Source organism: Apodemus sylvaticus, chromosome 3, assembly GCF_947179515.1.
Source record: "Apodemus sylvaticus chromosome 3, mApoSyl1.1, whole genome shotgun sequence".
Taxonomy (NCBI): Eukaryota; Metazoa; Chordata; class Mammalia; order Rodentia; family Muridae; genus Apodemus; species Apodemus sylvaticus.
Window position 1 is genome coordinate 21,223,364 of NC_067474.1, and position 21,667 is coordinate 21,245,030.

General features: G+C 38.5%; 1 long non-coding RNA gene across 2 annotated transcripts in view; it reads left to right on the forward strand.

Moving 5' to 3' along the window:
• The window catches only part of LOC127679811 (uncharacterized), a 63,315-nt gene that overhangs the window by 24,047 nt on the left and 17,601 nt on the right, over positions 1-21,667 (forward strand). The window contains exons 2-3 of one of the 2 annotated variants that reach the window (XR_007976907.1): positions 8,980-9,048; positions 10,620-10,767. The exons of the other annotated variant lie outside the window; for it this stretch is intronic. This is a non-coding gene — a long non-coding RNA (uncharacterized LOC127679811). Of the gene's footprint in view, positions 1-8,979; positions 9,049-10,619; positions 10,768-21,667 lie in introns of those variants that run through there. 2 annotated transcript variants of the gene reach the window in all.

Consider the following 21,667-nt stretch of genomic DNA (forward strand, 5'->3'; position numbering starts at 1 on the left):
TCTACTCATGGCAGGTGCACCTGCCACGATATTAGCAAATGATATTGTCGTCACCTGCAAAGTCCAAACACTTTTGTACCATGCTGTGTCAGTCAGTAAAGTCAGACCTATTTCTTAATCTTACACCCAGTGACACTCATACAACACACAGTAGGGCTTTTGCTTCTAGAATTCTCCTGTTCTTGGCACAACAATGTGACCATTTCCCTCGATTTTCTCCTTTTGATTTAAAAGAAACTCCCAAGCTTGAATTTGAGTTTCTACAAATGATATATATCTGTTTTATTAAATGATGTTTTGAAATTTTGCTAGTGATTTAAGCAAGAAAAAAGAAAAATAGCTTGGTCCAGTCTATCCTTTCATTTAGTGAGGAAAAGCTATAAGCAGCATGACTCCTTATGTTAAGGATAATTAACTCTTGATATTAAAATATTAAAATAATTAACACTTGATATTCAAATTACAACAGGAAGAGGCATTTCAAAGGGGAATATGTCTTTCAAGGGGGGAACAGGAAAATGACAGACTGAAATAGCTCTTTGGACATAGACATTATAATGTCCAAAGGATATTAACTGTGACACCAGTCAACTACAATAAATGACTAATTTTGTTATGGGCTTTGAAAATAACCCCTCTATCCCTAGTGATTACACAATAGCTGTGGAGCTTTGACCCGACCTCTGTCAACTGCAGAAGAGTTCTCTTGTTTCTAATATGTCTGGTGATAGCTATAGCTTTGACCTTACTTCTGGTGATCTTCCATAAATTAATCTTAGCTCTTCCATGAAGTACCTATGCTGAAGTAGTTTTGAGGCAAGTTCATGAAAAAAAATTCCTTTTAGAGATTAAGTCTTATGTGACCCCTAAAACAAGAACCACAGACAAGCACATTTAAGCACTTCTGTCTGGCTCAGAGTTTTCCTAGTAAAGAGTGTCTACCACAAGTGGAAAGAACATTTCATATTTTATTTAAGTGATAACCAGGGACCAAATATTCATTCTTCTATAAATATATCTAAACAAATGTTGTTAATGTGTTTGGGGGGGGGTTTGCATTGCATATTCAGTCATCTCTTGCTTTAACTAAATTCTCCAGGTGAGTTAATTATCTTAATCTCCCTGACAAAACTATTCCAGAAGACTGCAAGGTATTCTCTTTATAAATCGTCTGCCTATAAACTTCTATGACTTTCACTGAGAAAAGAAACATATACAGTAGAAAAAGCAACCCTAAAAGTTTGAGAAAATTCACAAGGGTTGAAGCCTGGGGTGATGGGCTATACAAGGTACCCACGGACTACTTCATCCTAAACTACTGAACACACTAAATGAACAGAATGAATGTGGAGGCAAAACATGCAAAAAACACTGAGCAAGTTTGCTTAAAACCTCATTTTAGTTTGATTTTTAAAAATTAAACCTCTTTATAGCTTTGGAATTATAAGTGTATTTTAAGAAAGCAAGATAAGAGTTTCCTTTATTTATTTGTTTATTTTTAACAGGTGGTATCTTGTTTTGTAGCTCAGGGTAGCCTCAGAGATAGCCTCTACTTTCTACATTCCAAGTACTTGGATTACAGGTTTACTCTACTACACTCAATTTAGAGTTGATGATGCTTTTGATCTGTTAGGAGTATCACTGTCCTCCATTCCGTGCCCCTCATCTATCAGAATTTGTATCAGCATTCCTGACCAATATGGTACCAATTACACCAGTCAATCAAATGCTAACACATTCTACTCTGTTTCATGAACACTAACAATTTAGGCCACTTAATAAAAATTTAAATTGATTCAACTCCAGTGATATTTTTATAGTCAAATGTTTTATTCTCTTCCATTTTTGAGATTATAATAATGAGCTATTCAGCATATCACAAGCAGCTTATTATTGGCAGATTTGATAAAGTGGGTGTGAATACTTCCTATCATGAGAAATGCAGAGGCATTTGTAGGCAATGCGTAGAAATCAATTGATTGTGGATTGTGGTTCACCTGCGTCTGGTGCTCTGCCAGGCTAGGGTACATTTGAGTTAATTCATTAACTGAACAAGAATTGTTGCAGTTCCCTGATAGTAACTGTAGTCACAGGCACTATAAGTTTCCAAGTTTCAGATTAGAAGAGAAATTGGCGATTTGTACCAGTTTCCATTCTTGTACAATTGTTGTCATGAGAATGGATTCACGTTGTGCCTTTTTCTGTTTCTTTGTCACCTTTTTTGTCCTAAGAACACGATATGGGAAACTCAATGGCTAGTGTTATCTATGAAAGACTGTAAACTATTCTGCTTTAACCTTTTGTAGACTCATTTTGATTGACTGGCTATTCTAGCTTTCTCCTAAGTTCTCAATGCAGTTAAAAGAAGAGAGAGAAATGGCTACCCAATCAGGTGGCAGGACATTAGAAAGGGCAAAGACACAGGCCTTGCTGCTGGCATTCACAGCATGGATGAAACATTTTTTTTTATTTTAAAGGAAAAAAAAACTTATTCTTGTGATAAAGATTGCAATAAGAATAGAAGGTGTCAGATCAAGTATCTATTCATGGACTGATGATTGTAATGGGAATGAAAAATAGTGCCCACTTTAGCCTTTCTTTTCATAATCATGCTGAAGTCCCCCCATGGGGTGCTGCTGTAGTGCTAAACTGAAACCAAGAGGAAAAAAGTCAAAAGGAATGGTGGGAAATGATGTACGGAAAATCAACATTTAAGTGACCACCCAAGGGCTCTGCTTGTCTCAATTACAGAAAGGTGGGTGGCTTTTACTGAAGGTGTGCGGAAATCAATCTGCAGATTAACCACCACATGGAGTTAAACGGGACATGTTTGTTATTTTTATACCTACAATGCCTCAAAATACCAAACTGTGACTCTCCCTTTATTATGCAGATCACAAAATGCATTTCTGAATACCTGTTAAGTAGAAAGTAGGTCATCCAAAACTACAACACACAGAGATTTGATTGTTTTCTCCTGTAACCACAAATTAAAAAAATAATGTAATTTTTTAAAGATTTCTTCTGGAATAAGACTCTAAGATGAGATGTTTAATATGCTTAAATATTGGCAAATCAAGTTTATCTGAGTATTTTATTTAAAAAAAAACTAATTGCAAGAAGGTAAATTAAGCCTTTCAACTTTAACATGAATTTTAAAAAAATTTAGTACATGGCACATAAAGGTCATTATTAAAATAAAGATGCAATTGGTAAATGAAGTAATATTTCATGACTGGTCTGCATCTATTGGAAAATATAGCGATAATAATAATAATAATATTAATAATAATTTGTCCACAAGTACTCTATTTTCATAATTCATATCCTCAAGTACTTTGTGTGTACTTCATATTTTTAGCTACAGGGGAGTATCTGGGGTCCTCTGATGCTAGTCCTCTGATGCTAGACTCAGAGGTTTTTTTTTTTACATAGAAATATAAACTTTATAAAAAGAGAAGAAAAAAGAATGATATATATACATATATGGTTATATTTGTATATATTACTATATATAAATAATTGTATTTATGGGTTTAAAATCACATAGATATATTCTAACATAAATAATGGCTTCTTGATATGACATTTTTCAGTCTTGTAGCTTTGTCAACAGCATGTTCCTGTTCTGAAAGATAATCAAGAGTGTCTGTGACCTTTAAACGTTTAAAGACTAAGATTTAAGAGAAAGAATTTGGACGGTACCTTTCTACTAGGAAACAGTAAAGTTTTTACCTACGACCTTCAATCATTCCATTACTTTTCTCCAGAGAACTTGGGGTTCCTGCCTCATTTGGGGAAAAATTCACAATTCTCCAGGTTGCAGAAACAGAAGTTTCTATGCTTTGTTTGATCTTGTTTTCCTCAATCTCCTGTAGTCTACCCTACTAGCCTAGAACGCTCTATTCTCCTGAGCCTGGTTTTGAACCTCCTCTTTCTATTCACCAGGTTTAGGATTTTGGTACTTCAGGTACTTTACCACCCAAACAAGGCTAAGAAGAAAGTTCCATGTGTAGGAGTTAGAGCTTGACCTCTCCAGAGAAAGGACCACATCTTATTCCTCCCCAGCACTGACTGCAAGCTTAGAGTCCTGGGCATTTTCTATAACTGGCTGTGTTACACCTATGTTAGCAATCTCCAAAGGCTCACACAAACCACACATTCAAATGAGCTTTCCAGAGAAAACTGCTAGCAAGCTAGATGCCAAAAAGTCCTTTTGTCCGTCATTTCAGAGCAGTCACAGGGAAACTCCATTGGGAAACAGTGGTGGGCAGAGGCTACCACACTGAGAGAAAACATTCATGGTGTATTTTGGCATTCAGTTGGGATTTCAGACTTTTGGAAGGCTTTTCTCCACAGTTCCTATTAGGATGACCCCAGCACTCTATAAAAGATCCTGAGAACTCAGATGGTCAGCCTATTAAAAATGCAAGCACTCCTACCCAACACACAACATGCCAACCACCTGGAACATCTTCAGAGCACTGACAAAGCTCCTCAAATACAAGAAAGAAAATTTGTTTGTATTTAGAATAGTGGGTCCTGGCTGTCATTCTTGTACTAGGCTCTGAGCTGCAAATGGATTTCAAAGGAAAACAGAATCACCCTGCTTGAAGATGCCAGGGTATGAGGGACTCAATAAAGAAGCCAGGGATGCTAAAACTTTATATTTGCTACATAGGGCAGCAAACACATTCAAGGTGTTTTATGAGGGTTGTTTTACTTCATTCAGGTAACTTTTGGGGGGTTCCCTAATTTGAAATGCTATGTTAATAGTTTTTAAAGGAGACTTGTTTTTTGTTGCTTATTGTAGCATTGAACTTGTACTAGAAGCATCTGAAACTCTTCTCAGAATTAACACGTCCCTGAAGCCTAAACTTCTCCACTAGGCCTCCTCTCTACTGTAAGCTCAAGCTGAAACTACCCAATAGCAGAGAAATGAACATCACCTTTATTCAGCATCTGAATTCTTTCTGGTCTACAAGAGCTGTATTAACACTTCAAGAGAACAATTGCTTTCTGCATCTGTGTTCTAAATGTATGCACATTTCAACTTTTTCAAATAGAAGTCAAACATTGAGCACTTGGCTATGTAGGTGGGATGTACTGTCTGGGTAGCCCTTAGCCTATGCAGAATTGGATATACTCATATGCTCTGTGGGCAAGAGAAACTACTTGAAGGAATTCTTTCTTATGAATGGAATTTCTTGGTAAACTGAACATCCAAAAGGATTCAGTTCCTTAAAAGCCAGAATGAATGCTTGTTTGAAATTATGTCTGCTTCTCTGCACATTTGTGTGTACATGTGCACGAGTGCATGTGTACATGCATATAGAGGCCACATCTTTTTGTTTTGCTGGGTTTTTTTGGTTTTTTGTTTTTTTGTTTTTTGAGACAAGGCTTATTTCTGTAGTCTTTGTTGTCCTGGAACTCACTTGTAGACCAACCTTGCTTTGAACTCAGAGATCAGCCTGCCTTGGTCTCTTAGTGCTGGGATTAAAAACATGTACCAGCACTACCTGGCTGAGGTCAGATCTTAATGTCAAATGTCTCTCTCAATCACTCTTCACCTTGTATTTTGAGACACATCCTTTGACAGAAATTGGATCTTATTGATTCAGGTGAGCTAGCTAGCCAATCAGTCTTAGGGATTCCATGTTTTTATCACCCAGTGCTGGGAATACAGATGCATGCTGTTGCACCATACTTCACACATCTTTTCTGGTATATCTAACTCAAGTCCTCATGCTAGTATGGCAAAGACTTACTGACTGAGCCATCTCTGAGCCTCTGGTGTGAATATGTAGAAAATATTCTCTTTTTTGCTACAAGGTCATGGTTAACTTTTTGCCTAACAGTATAAATATTCAAGTTGAACTTTGTTTTTCCACAGTGTCATAGATTATTTTCAGAATGAAATGTCAAAGAATGTGTTTTGTTGCATAGTATAGATTAATTTTTTGTACATGCAGAGTTTTCCTGTGTAGCTCAGGTTGGCCTCAAACTGATAATAATCCTTTCTCAGCCTCCAGAGCTCTGGAACTGCTATCATCTATCACTTACTGTGCCAGGGTAGGCTTTTGTTTTATTTATTTATTTATTTATTTATTTATTTATTTATTTATTTATTTATTTCAGATCATGGTTTTCCTATAGAAATATAAAATCATTTTTTTGTTCACTAAGCAACATGTCTGTGAATATTGTTAAAAAATTTGTAAATGCCTGATCGTGAAGACCACAGTCAGCATTCCCATGGATAAGACACCATGCATCATTGGGGGGAAAGGCACTATGGGGGAAGGCTTGAGAAATTTAGAACTGGTTACTAATTAATTGGCCTGCTGTATCTCTTCAGATAGAGTAATATTAATTTTCAGTCATTCATAACAAAGAAAATAGATATATTTTCAACTCCTGCCTCTTTTCTGCAACTTAAAGAACTGACTTATTTTTTCAACAAGGTAGGGGGAGGTGATCTACTCCAGATTTAAGTCTTGATTTATGTGGGACGAAAAATAAGCAATAATCAAATTTGTGTGACATGATTGGTGGTCACTTGCTGCAGATTCTGCTTATGCTCACATGGAGGATAATGGGGAATTATCTGTTCTTCTAGAAAATGCGTCTTAACCCCTGATAGTTCTTATTGAAAGAACTATACAAGTTTCTTTCTATAACACTTAAAGCTTTCCTTGCTATGTCCAATTATTCCTTGTGTTCTGTTTCGTGAAAGTCATCAAATCAGCTGAATTTCACATGGAGACTTCATATACGTTTGTGTTATGAATTCAATGCTACCCATATCTTCTGCTGTTTTTCCCATGTTCAGGAAGAAGAAGGGGAATGTTTCCATCTCTCTTTGGGTACCCTCTGGACAGCCATTCTTTTTCTGTGCTTGAGTGAGATATACAATATAAATGTTAATGCCATATATATGTTTGTATGTATATACACACACATACACACACACACATATGAATAGTGAAGATCATTCATCCACATCATCCATGCACTTCTTGTTGCTCAGTGATTGTTCATGAACTTCTACTTTAAGCCATGAGTGTTTTGTGCTTAGAATTCTAATGAACCAGCAATCCTCCAGTTCTTGTTTGTGTTGTCATGAGCAAAGAAGAGGAAATAACTAGATTGACAATACTGTCAATAGTTTTACATGACAGCTAAAGGAACTATTTAGGAACTTGACCTGAATATGGATGTCACCTAGTATGATTTCTTAGGAGACAAAAGAGATGTTTAGAAAGAAGTCCAGAGGAAATATATGCTCTGATATGTGGTGTGTGCTGAGACAGGCCTAGACCCCAGCCTGCAGCCAATTGAGAAAAGTATAGAAGCTCTAAGAGCACACATGGGTAGAACCAAGGCTGATAAAGCAAACTGAATGAACTTACAGGGTGCTTTTAGTAAGTGTTTCTTCTAATTGCATTGGAGTAAGCTATATCCAGCTACAGGTTTGAATGGTAAAAGGCGTGGGGATGTTTCTTTAATGTGAGAATGTATGTAGAATTATTCTGCTGTCTTCTAGAGGTACAAGCACTAAGTTGCAGAAAAAGATGTGGTCAACCTAGGAGTACAGGAAACCACAGAAGGAACTGGTTCTTTATCTTGCTCTCTGGTGATTCTTCCTCTTCTACCAGTGAGTGGGGGGCAGGGGTCCTCCTGTCAGATAAATAGGGGAAGTATTTAGATGATGGCAGGATGAAGGTTGTCATAATGTCCTGTGCATTTGGAATCCATCTTGAAAGAAGGAAGATTTGACTTGAACTTCCACTGTTCTCAGTGGGAGGCAGAGAAAAGCTGCACACTTGCCTGTACATCAGCAAATATCTACGGGCTGAAGATGCTGGGACTCTTGTCTTCATGACACTTGTGGGCTTGGACTATGCATATACTTGGTTGACTCTTTTAACTACAGGCTGGTTTTTTTAACCAGCTAGCTACACACAACTTTAATCAGTAGCCCTTTGTCATAGTTGGAATCTGAAATGACTCCAAAGGGTCAGCTTAAGGTAAAGCGAAAGCAGCCATTGGAACTGGTAAGGCCCAGTGTAATCAGTTGGCTCTTTAGAGGTTGTCCCCAAGAGGGTACTGGATTTCTGGCCCTTTCCTCTCTCTTTCCTTTTGTGGCTGGGCCCACATGGGGATCTGCTGCCTGCAGTCCCACCGGCATGTTTTGCCTCCCCATGAGCCCACAGCAGTGTATCCAGGAGAATATGGCCTGAATCCTGTGAATTCCTGAGCCAGAATGTGTCTTTCTTCTTTAAAGTTGCATGTTTGGGTCATTTTACATCAGAGAGGAAGCTAACATACTCCTTAGGCACTTATAACCTTTAATATAGAACCCGATTAACATTGGGATTATATATGTGAATGTATATATGTGTGTCCTTATATAGAATTAGAATAAGATTGGAATGATTTTCATCTTATTATTATTTTGATAACATGGATCAGATCTAGGGCCTCGAAGTGGCTAAGCATATTCTGTACCATTGATATGTATCCTCAGATACCCTATTATTATTATGAAGACCAACTTTATCAGGTTATTTTAAGGAATACATGAAACTGGTTATGTGTGTTAGCAGTCCTGGTTATTTCTTTGGAAGTTTCCTTACAGTGAGATATATCTTCAAAATTCCAGCACTGTTTAGATATTGTGATTATCATGTGTTATAAGTATATTATTAAAATGCTACAATGTGGGCCACACAATGTATCAATAAATTGGCTGGGTGGGACTGAAGGCTGGAAGCTGTTAAGGAAAATTCCATGTCTCTACTGAAGTGTTTTTCTGTTGCCAAAGAATAATCTAGAGCACTAAATCTGATCTTGGACCAAGGGGAAAGAGTTAAAACTCCAAGATGCTGGATGTATGAATGTCTGTCATGTATGAATCATTTCACCTACTCTCAACACCAGGTTATGAAGCCAATTACTGTTGTTCCATTTCAATAGATATTTATGGCTTGGAAGGCTTGCATACACTGAGGAGGATATGGGAGAGCTGGAGTCGGGAAAACACTGGTGGGTATTTCATTGTATACATACATTAAATCCTCAAAAAAATAATATATTTCATTGTGAAGATATATTTCATATATGAACATCACAAAGATTATATATTATATATAATTCAATATATTGAATACTAATACATATATTATATATTTATATATTATATATTTATAATTATGTATTTATTATATATTATATTTATATTGTATTATATTTTATATTCAAGCATTGTAAGTATTATATGATATTCTCTCTCTCTCTTTATATATATGGTATTGGTGGAAGACTTTTAGCTACCTAGTGGCAGAATACTTCAATTGTAGGCTTAGTTTGTAGGAAGATTGAAATTTCACAGAATTAGTAGAATCCTAATATATTGCAGAGTACAAAAGGAATTGGACTTAATAGATGGCCATCAACTAATAAACATACCCTACTAGAGAAGCGGTAACTTACTATAGTTATAGTTTATCGCAACATACTATATAGCATGTACTGACTCTTTGTGTTTAGAAAAGCTTGGGTTAGACTTTCACCAGGTCAAGATTTGGACAGTTTTCTTTTATAGAATAAGAACTCATCTTCTCTTAGATACAGACTACTATGTATACTTTAAATGGGAAAATATTGGAAAGAATGGTATATGTGCAGAATTTACAAGGAGAATAAGTTGCTTCTTTATTGTCTGTGTATTGTAGGAATTGTCTGATAAAGATGTCTTTGTAAGGTTGTGGCAAAGTGACATTGAACACTGTGATGCCTAGCCCTTCTTGGGAGCTCTGACTTGCTCCCAAGAAGGGCTAGGCAAGTCTGCTCCTTAAAACTTCCAATGAGCTGTCACCCATCAGAATCTTCACATGAGTTATTAAATTATAATGTAGAAGAATCAGGGTCTTCTCGCCACTGAACTTTGAAAATCTTGTGTGAAATGATATTGATAATTATTTCCTTAGTGGACTACAGTCATTTGATGTCATTAAGATTATATAAATCTTATAATTTATATAGAAACATTTTGGATACATGTCTCACTATTCTTGAAGTGAAAAATTAGCCAAGAACTTCCAGTCTGTCTTTGTTGCCTGACACTGTTTTCATGCCCTAAGTCTTTGTTAACTAAATGTATTAATGTGCCAATTCATTTGATGTTTTACAATTCAATGATGAAAGAAGACATAGGAAAGGTGCTATATGCATAGAATCCTAGTGTTCTTGGTAGGCAAAGGCAGGAGGATCTTAAGTGCTAGGACAGTTAACGATACATACTAAGATTCTGTCTAAAACAGAGCAGCTGTGTGGTTCACTAGATGATGGTGATCGCTTGCCCTTGAGCCTGAATTCAGTTCCTCGAACCCACATCAAGTTAAAGTGAGATGAGTTCTCAAAATTATCTTCTTACCTCCACAAATATATATGACATGTCCACTAATACATATACACTAATACTAATAAATATTAAAATAAATATAACAAAAACAATAATATATCAATAGTAATGATAACATGAAAAGGAAGGAAGTAATCTAGTCAGTTTCAATGCCTTCCTGAAGCCTCTGAGTTGTTTATTTCCTGGATTTCAGGAGCTTCTCCCCAGGATGGGGTGTTTCACCTCCTTTAGAACATCCTGTTGCTTCACCTCCTTTCTATTCTATGTCTTAAGAAGCTTCCCTCCAAGACAGAAGTTTTTGATCTCAGAAGAAACTGCCACACAACAGCAAAAGAGTCTATCTTATGGTAAGCTTTAATCAATTTTTGTCTGGGAGATTCACTGTAGGAGCAGCTGTGGGAGCTTGCCGATATAACCCCCACCCTGGCAAGTTCTGTTCTTTTCTCATTGAGGGTTCATGGCTTCTCCTCACTGCTGTTTGAAAGTTGATCTCTGTATGCAGCATCTGCTGAGTCATACAGTCCAGGGAGGGACCCAAAGCTTCCCAAATTCCTAAATCAAACACCTTGCTTGCAGCAGTTCTATGCATGTCATTAACATAAACTATGGAGACAATCATACCAGAATGTTCTCCAGAATGGAGGGTAGGTACTGAAAGAAAAGCCAGGTCCCCTGCTTGACTTCTCAGCTGTATTTCTTTTTGTTTGTCTGTGAAATAATTTCTAGCTTGGGTTAACTGATTTAGAAAGAACCTCCACAAATGAGTGGCTCTATTCCATGGGCCTGAATTAAAAGGAGAACAGAAACTGAGTACCAGTGTTCATCACTCTCTGCTCCCAAACTATGCAGCCTGGCCACATGCCTCCCACTCCCCCCACCAGGACTTCCCGCCATGATAGGCAGGCCTCAAACTGTGAGCCAAACAAGCTCTCCCTCACTTACCTTGCTTTTGTCCAAGTATTTTGTCACAGCAACTTGGAAGTAACATGCATTTTGATATCCCTTAAAAACTCAAAAGAAACTTTATTTGTAACTCTTCTAGCCCATGCTATTTTGCCACGAGAAATGAAAGCATTTATCCATGTAGGAGTTTGAAAGTGAAAGTTCAGAAGAACTTTGCTTTTAGATCCCGAAACTGGAAGGGTCCCCAATCTCTGACCCAACTCTATCCAACTCACAGTCCCCTTCCTGGTGCCGAAGAAAAGCACATGGACCATTTGTGCATATAAGTTTGGATTGTTGAGCACTGTGGGGAGCCCAAGAGGGATGACAAAGGCGTGAGGAAAAGAGCAAGTTTGCCAAGCCCTGGGTGTGGGATGCTCTTTTACAAACACGGGCTGGCATCCTGATGGTGCTCATCTCTCACTTCACGTTATTTCCCAGGAGGCTTATCGATGCCTTCTTTCTCAGTGCTTGTTCCTGTCCCTTTACACCAGGCTCACAGAGACTAACTTATCCCCACACTTGGCGTGAGTTGGCTGAGTCAACCACTGAGCACATTTTAACTGGATACACTTGCTCTCAATTAGTCTGCAAGTACAAATAGTTATATAGTTTCTTTTTGTCTAAATGGACTGTCTAGCTGCTTTTTTGCAGCTATAGGGCAATAACTATTATGGGAAATGAGAAACAAAACCTGTATTATTAGTTCCATTTCCATTTGCTAGAACCAAGCACCCGATTTTAAAGTACTCTGCAATGTTTTTAAGCAGCTTGGGACATAACCAGAGAGGCTTGAAAATGCTCTGCTATTGGGATTTACTATAAAATTAACTATCTTTGTTACTATATGATAAATTTTCTCCAGCTATTCAGTCTTTTGACACAAATCCAAGGAAAACTTTGTTGACCTTTGGACCCCTGTGTGATAATGAATTTTAGATAAGAACCTAGAAGCAGAATTCCTTAGTCAAACAGCAGATTTCTCTATACCAGCCTGCCCAGTCCCAGTCACTAAGTGCTCCACCCACCACCTCAGAGTTGCGACATAGCTCTGCTGAGCTGCTCCTGTGCCTGTCTCACAGTTCTGAATGTGAATCCAGTCAACAGACAAGACCAGGAGGTTATCAGGCAACAGTTTCTGTTTTCTCGTCTTGAAAGCTTCATTCTTTTGGATGTTTATATATGTCCATTTGAAAAATAATGGCACTATCCAGTGTCTTCTATTCTGTCTACCAAGATCTACAAGATCTAATGTGGTTAGTAACTATTAGGACACGCCAATTCACAACAGGAGGACAGTACTAGGAAGTTCATTGGTGTTTCAAATTTCCTACCTGCTTCCTTTTTCTGGTCAAGATGCTAATCCAAAATTCCACATCACATTTACCTTCTTAACTGTATTTTTCTCTAATCTGCAAATACAAATTAATGCTCAGTCTTTGTCTTTCACTAACCTACTGTGTGTGCTTATTTGTTTATTGCTTTGAGTTGAACCCAGAGCAAAATATATGTTAAAGACATTTTCTACCACTGATCTTGGCACCAACTCCCTTCAATGTTTATCAATAATAATTGCCCTGGTGTTTCTCAGAAGGATCTCTACAGGATTTTAAGAACCATTTCCTCACCATTTCAAGCAGGCTATGTAGTTTTCACTGGAATAGGACAGAAGGAACATTGGCCCCTTCTCCAAGCATCTTATCAAATGTCACATCCCAACCAATATGACTCACTAATGGTAATGTCAACTTGGATTATTTAAGATGGTGGCAGCCAGTATTTTTTATTGGAAACTTTCTAAATGAAATATCTTCCTTGAGGAGACTTTCCATTCTGTGTGTGATGAATGTTTGATTGTGCATTTATTACACTCCCACAGGCTATGTCAATAATCTAAGTAACTGAATGACATACATATTGGATATTTTATTTATAGACACATTCACACCACAGAGGTTTTAGAATCAACTCTTCAGGCCAGATCATGATCTTTTCCTTCAGATATGTTCTACTCATTACTTCTTACCGAAACATTTTGTGGGTAGCTGACTTTCTGGTTTTATATTTATATCCATCTTAATTTTCACTAGGGCTGTATCTAATGCCACAGCCCACTCTTCTGCTTGCTAGTTTTCCAAGAATTGGCTTTTCCCAAGCATCAGTTCCATACATTCCCATCAAGAATTGTTGTTAGCCAAGGACAGGGGCTTTCTACATTGTGCTAGTCACGGCTAATGCTTCTGAGGGGTATGTCAGTCTTGAGTTTAGTTCTACATAGTGCCTTGCACTTGAAAGCCTCTTAAATTAGCCTTTCTTTATTGACTGAGAGGATAAACATTTGGGGGATGTTGGTAGGGTGAGAATGACAGTCGCTCTTCTCCATTGACTATGGCAGACACTCTTAGGTTGGCTGCTATTTCTCCCTTCTTCCTAGCCAGCTTCAAGTTAGTGTTGGGTGTATGGTGTAGGAGGAAGAGAAATCATATGTGTGCTTCTGGTAAAGCTTGTGTTTGCCTCAAGGCATTGGAGGCATTGTGGTTTACTCTTTTCCCAAGTCATTGTCTGGATGAACAGGTAGTGTCTGGGTGCAACAGCTTCTTTTATATAAGAAAAAATAAGATAAAAAGTCATGATATTCATTACTCTTCACAACTTTAAACTGAAGAAATGAAACAAGATCCATCCATCTGCTTTGGAACATGTTGCCATTTAAGAATTCCACACTGGTATAAACCATGTGGCTAGATTTTCTTCTACTGGACTAATAAAAACATTCCTGGCTTATGTCTCAATGGACCTGATAAGCAGAACTTGCACTTCAGTAAGTCCTAAAGAGATTTAGTTACAAGGAGATGTGGTCTCAAAAAAAAAAAGAAATCAGATCTCTTAGGATTATATTCTGGATTATTCTGGATACATTCTGTTGCTAGCTATGGCATGAGTAAAACAAAGGATGCTCTTTTCTAAGCTATGCTGATAGAGAAGGTGATGGACAGCTATGCAGAGGGAACAGACATCGGCAGTAGACTTTTTGGATGTAGAAACAGGAAACCTGCTTCACCTCATGATGGAGAAATGTGAGCTTAGTTGACACAGTGCTGTGTTGCATGGGAGCACACTAAGGTAAACGGAAAGCTGTAGAGGCCACTGGGCTGCCAGGGAACCCAGGGGAGAGTAACAGAGAGGAAGGCTGAGGCTGGCCTCACAACTCAACTTCTATTGGGTCCCAGCTGAGCAGCTTGGCCAGTTCCCATCCATGCCAAAGCTCAGCCTTCTCATCGAGGGGTAATGTGTGACTATTGCCTTTTGTATGGCATATGCCCCAAGAGAAATAGGATTGGATATCCAAGTAAGCAATAGTGAGCAGCAAACAACATGTGATAATCTCAAATTGTAGTTTGAACTGAGGGCAATTATCATACTCCATAGTCCACAAATGCAGAAGAGACCTCTCATTACTTTCTTAGAGATTTGTTGACAGTACTCCTCGGAGATACTAAAACAAGCATTATACCAATGCTGAAAGCCAGTCTCCTTTCCTTTTTATTTATTGAGATAGTGTCACACTAAGTTTTCAGGGCTAATAGCCCAGGCTAATAAGAGCTGCAGTTGTTCATCCTGTCTTGACCTCTGAAATAGCTGGGATTGTGACTCTGCAACGCTAGGCCCTGCCTGAAATGAATTCAGATGGAGTGGATGGGTACTGTCATCACAAGGCAGCTAGCTGAAGGCTTTCTGTGTGCTTGGGGCGATGAACATTGTTCCACTGACTTATTTCTTGCAGCCTGTGGCTGAAAGGTTAGCTCGCACAACCTTAGCACTTTCAGACTCTGAGTCTACAAGCCTGTGGTGGTTGGTTCATGTCCCATAACACTTTCTTCACGTGTGTTAATTGGGGAACTATTTGGGGCTATTTTGGGTTCCAGCACATTCACCAGCAGTGGTGACTACTCAAAGCCAAAGTCATTCAGCCAACAGAACTAAAAATACCCTTGGTTTCAACCAGTCAATTTTCTTCTATTTTCACAATTAGTGGCTCTGCCTGGAACCGGCCTGCCAGCATGCAAATCTCCTCCTGGTGCTGATGGAAATCTGAGAATGTGCTAAGCTGTGGAAGGCTTAAGAGCAACATTATTCATTCACTATTTGAAATATTTAAACAAATGGAAATCAAAAAAGGAGATGAAATCTCATTATAAGAAATGAATGGCTGCTTTCTGCTCTCTCTACAATACAGTCTCGATACCATTTACATACCATTTGTAATATTAATATTATCGGCATGAAATAAATCACATCCTTCACTTTTACATTTTTAATTACATTTTACTGCATTTGTTCTTTTGTTTATAGTTAACTAATAAAATATTTATTACATATTACATATATGATGGCGTTTCTGTATTTTAATCAGATTTTACACATAATCTTTTCTCCCTCTTTTAGTATCTTTTTTATGACCCTACACACCACAGGATGTTGTTTGGTGGAGAACCTCATTATTTTTTAATGCATGGCTATTTATTAATGTATTGTGTATATAACACACTATGCATTTCTTTGAATTGATGAATACATTTACATCCACTTGAGAATGAAAATTCCCCTAAGGGCCAATCTCACATTTCTCTGGCTGTGCTGCCAGAAGCTGGATCCTGATTGTTTTTCTTGTTTTGCTTAGGAGTGGAAAGCAAAAAGAGGAGAAAAATACCAGATTGGGGGAGGTGGGGAGGAAGGGGCGATTCAGGGAATCTTGTTTTTAATTTCATTTTCTGGAAAACCTTTCTTCTGAAGTAAAAAAAAAAAAATAATTAATTCCTCATTGCAAAAAAGAATCTTGAAGCATGCAAATTAATTTACCTTCTGTGAAATTTTATAAGCAATATGCATTATTGTTGAGCACTTGATCTGGCATGGCATGGCTCAAGCAAATCATCTGCTTTTGTGTTTATTTAATGCTTCCTGTTCCTGTTCTACCATATTATCCTTAAACGTTAATTGGAGGACCGGGGAGATGTTCAATTAGCTATTTTTGCAGGTTTGACAGGACATTCTTCTGCAGCTGTAGCAAGCATGACTTAGTCTCCCTTAAAAACTCACTACAAACCACTCCAGTTGTCCAGAAGGTAAGGTCTATATTAGGCTGCAGAAATGATTCCCACCCAACCCTCATTCTCTGTGCATTGACTGCTTGCATAGATAGGATTGTTCTGTGGAATCCAGAGTGGATCTAAATCAAGCATCATGATAGACATCTGCTGATTATGACAGCTCTTTTGGATCACTTCTCTGGGTTCTCTTTGGAGCAGCTCAGAACAGTCATTACTATTAATGGATAGAAGAAACACAAAGAGTAGGAACCTGATATAGAGGAGGGCAAGGGGAGGGAGCAGCAGTGCAACAAGCAGCGAATTGGTTTTCTTTTTTTCTCTTCTGAGAACTTTGCTTTGGAAATCTCAGAGAGGAAACATGTAGAAGAAAAGCGTTTCTCCACTGTGTTCTCCTTCTGGCCACCATTGAAACTCTGCTGGATATCATCACAGCCAGTACTGTTGGAAGTCTTTCCAGGCTCACAGTATTTCAAATGCTTCTGTTTAAAAATGTTCCCACATAATATGGAGAGCATGTAGAATACGACTTAGTCACCTTTAATTTCAATATATCAACATGTATTGGTTGCAGAAAATCATCAACATGGTGATTATGTTTGCAGAAATATCAATATGAAATGTTTCCTACGATAGACATTTCTAGAGGAACTGCCCCCATCTACTTGTAGAGAGACACAGAACACACTTGTCAAGGGTCAACATCTTCTAGGTGACAGTCTCCTATGTGTGTTCTTATAGACTGGATGGTGAGCTTCTTCAGCAACAAGGAGCACACAGTTGAGACATTCTTTCTCTAAAGCTATGATGATTCTGGACAAGCAACTAAGAATATTCCCAGGGTTCAGACAACATAATTGATGCCTCTTTCTTCCCAGATGTGTCTTGTGGTCTACTGTTATCATACTTCTCAGTACAGCTATAAAGGTGTCTCAGCAACACACCTGGAGCTACATCATTGTGGAATGTCAAAATGTTGGATACTCTGGCAGGAAAGCTGTGAGGACATGGGGACTGGGCTTCAAGTGAAGGATAAGAAAGCATGGTTGAAGATAAACATAAACAATGTTTTGAAATCACTTATGAGTTTGGTTGTGGGCCAAATGATCTTTTTTCTTTGGTATTCAGATTGATTTCATTTATCAGAGCCTATTTCCTGATCGAGATAGAGGAAACATTACAACAGTTAGCCATCACCACACCTCAAGGATTTACCTGGATATTAAACATTTTCATCTCCTATTTCTTTGTTGTTTACATTTGCCCTCTCCCCATCTAATCACATCCCTCCCTTCGTTTCTTGCAATCTCTCAAGATTTTCTTTTGTTTTGTTCCCTTCAAGCAAGGCTAAGGCCTCCTTCCACCTGCCATTCATCTCCTTTAATCCAGTGGACAATAAAATATACATATAAAATCTACGTAGAAAGTTCTTCATGCTATCTATGATTTCCTTAACACTCAAGTAAATATTTTACTGTCTAATTTGGTACCAAAGTCTAGTCTTAGGGTCACTCCACTCTTCAGAGCTTACAGTATCGGGGTTATGGGGCATCTCTTCACTCTTTCCTCTCTCTGTATCTCTCTCTGTCTCTGTCTCTCTCTGTATCTCCCTCTGTCTGTCTCTCTGTCTCTGTCTCTGTCTGTCTTTGTCTCTGTCTCTGTCTCTGTCTGTCTGTCTGTCTGTCTCTCTCTCTCTCTCTCTTTCTCTCTGTAAGGTGAGGCCCTTCTTAACTTGGAAGGAAGATCCTGCCATAGTCTCTCTCAGAGCAGGACTTCCTTCCCAGTTAGGCACTTTGGTAACTGTATCCTTGTCTGGAGGCTTTGTTTCAAGACTGAGAAAGTAGCTCAACTTCACATACAGCTGTTAACAATTATGTACTGAGTTTCCAAGTAGATAGTAACTATGCTTGATTCATGGCTACAGGTTCTGTATAGATGTCTACAAGCAGAATAATACATTTATCTATTTACAATCTGTCTGTCTCTCTGTTAGTCTGTCTACTTTTTTCTCTGGCCATCATTCATTTTTCACTTGCTTTAAGTAGTTAATATTCCACTTCTTTTCATTTTTTTTCTAGTAGCAGTTGAGAATTCTCCCCACCACCACTACACAGGCATTATGCTACTCATATTCTTATCTGAATAATAAGTCATAATAAAAATTAGGACTTTGTTGCTTAACATCTTACTGAACTTCACTCCACTGCTTTCAGAATAACTTTCATTCCCAAATATGTGCTTTTAAATTACCACAAATCACACTCTTCCCATCTTTTCAAACTCTTTAATACACAAGATAGGGGTAGGCAGTGACCTTCTCCCTAGTAGGTGTGTCATTTCCACCTCTGGGCATGCTTTCATCATAATGGCTTTTGGATTTCAGTTTCTTTAAGTGTCTTTTCCCTTGCTCTGTGCTGTAATGACACTTTCATAGCCTTCTTTGACAGTGTTTGTGAGTATGCTTTCTCTGAGTACTGTCTAACTTCTACCTCTATCAGAAAGGTCAGGGAAAGCAACAGAGGGAGCAACTCCCTGCGGCCATCTTTGCTGCTTGCTGGGGTAGAAAAGCATCACTAGGTACTGTATTACCCTGAGCTTAACATCTCTTGGGGTGCAAACCGCCAGGGATCTGCCTGTACCCAAGACCTGAGCACATAGGCGGTTCATCTGCCAGCCCACCAGTCATGGGGCTGGTGTCCTGTGTGGAAGACAGCAGAGGGAGCAACTCCCTGCGGCCATCTTTGCTACCTGCCAGGGCAGAAAAGCATCACTAGGTACTGTATTACCCTGAGCTTAACATCTCTTGGGGTGCAAACCGCCAGGGATCTGCCTGTACCCAAGACCTGAACACCAAGGCAGTTCATCTGGCAGCTGGTTGGGCGTGGGGCCTGTGTCCTGCTCAGAGAGCAGCAGAGGGAACAACTCCCCGCAGCCATCTTCACTACTTGCCAGGGCAGAAAAACATCACTAGGTACTGTATTATCCTGAGCTTAAGATCTCTGGGGGTGCAAACCGCCAGGGGTCTGCCTGCACCCAGGACTAGGTGGTTCATCTGCCAGCCGGTCTGTCATGGGACGCCCCCCGCCCCAACTTTACTACATGACAGAGCAGTCCGGGAAAACCTGGTTCACTATTACAACCCAAGTAGAACATTGCTTGAGGCAAGACTGAGCAGGGCTCCAAAGGTACAAAAGAGGAAGGCAGCATATCAGCAATCTGTGCCAGAGGAAACCCAGTCATCCAGTGTCATGGAAATAGGCTTAAAGGTCCACAGTAGGTTGAAGCACCAGCCTGTGAAAATAAGACCATCTAACACCAGTGAGAACTAGATGGCTAAAGGCAAATGTAGGAATGTTAATAACAGAAACCAAGGCATTATGGTAGCACCTGAACCCAAATCTCCAACAACAGCAAGTCCTGGATACCCTAACATGCCAAAAAAATAAGAGGTGGATTTAAAATCACTGGTAAGGCTGCTGTTGAGGAACAGGTGAAGGACATAAATAAATCTCTTAAAGAAATTCAGGAGGAAAATGATCAAAAGCTAGAAGCCCTTAAAAGGGAAACACAAAAATCACTTAAAGAAATTCAGGAGACTATGTGTCAGAAGTTAGTAGCCAATAAGGAGGAAATGTAAAAATCACTTAAAGGAATACAGGAGAACTTTGATCAACAGGCAGAAGTCATGAGAGAGGAAACACAAAAATGTCTCAAAGAATTACAGGAAAACACAAGCAAGCAAGCAAAGGAACTGAGCAAAAACTTCCAGGATCTAAAAACAGAAGTAGAAACAATTAACAAAGCATAAAGGAAGACAACTTTGGAGATAGAAAACCATGGGAAGTAATCAGGGGCCTTAGATGCAAATATCAACAACAGAATACAAGAGATAGAAGAAAGAATCTCAGATGCTGAAGATACCATAGAAACCATGGAATCAATAGTCAAAGAAAATGCAAAATGCAAAAAGCTTGTAACCCAAAACATCCAGGAAATCGAGGACACAATGAGAAAGCCAAACCTAAGGATTATAGGCATTGATGAGAGTAAAGATTTTCAACTTAAAGGGCCAGCAAATATCTTCAACAAAATTATGGAAGAAAACATCCCTAACCTAAAGAGAGAGATGCCCATGAATATACAAGAAGCCTACAGAAGTTCAAAAAGACTGGACCAGAACAGAAATACCTCCTGTCACATAATAATCAAAACCCCAAATGTACTAAACAAAGAAAGAATATTTAGGGCAGTAAGGGAAAAAAGGACAAGTAACATATAAAGGAAGACCTATCAGAATTACACCAGATTTCTCACCAGAGTCCATGAAAGCTAGAAGATCCTGGGCGGAGCACATGCAGACTCTAAGAGAACACAAATGCCAGCCAAGACTACTATACCCAGTGAAACTCTCAATCACTATAGATGGAAAAACCAAGATATTCCATGACAAAACCAAATTTACACAATATCTTTCCACAAACCCAGCCCTACAAAGGATAATAGGGGGAAAACACCATTACAATGAGGGAAGCTATACCCTGGAAAAAACAGGATATTTAACTTATTTCATCAAACCCAAAAGAAGATAAACACAATTATAAAATTAACATCAAAAATGATATGAAACAATAACCACTGCTCCTTAATAAAATAACTCTTAACATCAATGGACTCAATTCCCCAATAAAAAGACATAGACTAACAGACTGGTTACGTAAACAGGACCCTACCTTTGCTGCATATAGGAAACACACCTCAGTGTCAAAGACAAAAACTATCTTAGAGTGAAAGGCTGGAAGACAATTCTACAAGCAAATGGTCTCAGGAAACAAGCCGGAGTTGCCATTCTAATATCAGATAAAAATGACTTTCAACCTAATGTCATCAAGACAGACATGGAAGGACAATTCTTGCTGGTCGAAAGGAAAATCCAACAAGAAGAACTCTCAATCCTGAACATCTATGCTCCAAATACAAGGGCACCTTCATTCATAAAAGAAAGTTTACTAAAGCTCAAAGCACACATTGCACCTAACAAAATAATTGTGGGTAACTTCAACACTCAACTCTCATCAATGGACCGATCAGTAAAACAGAAACTAAACAGGGAGACAGTGAAACTAATTGAAGCTTTGGACCAATTGGATGTAACAGGTATATATAGAACTTTTCATCCCAAAGCAAAAGAATA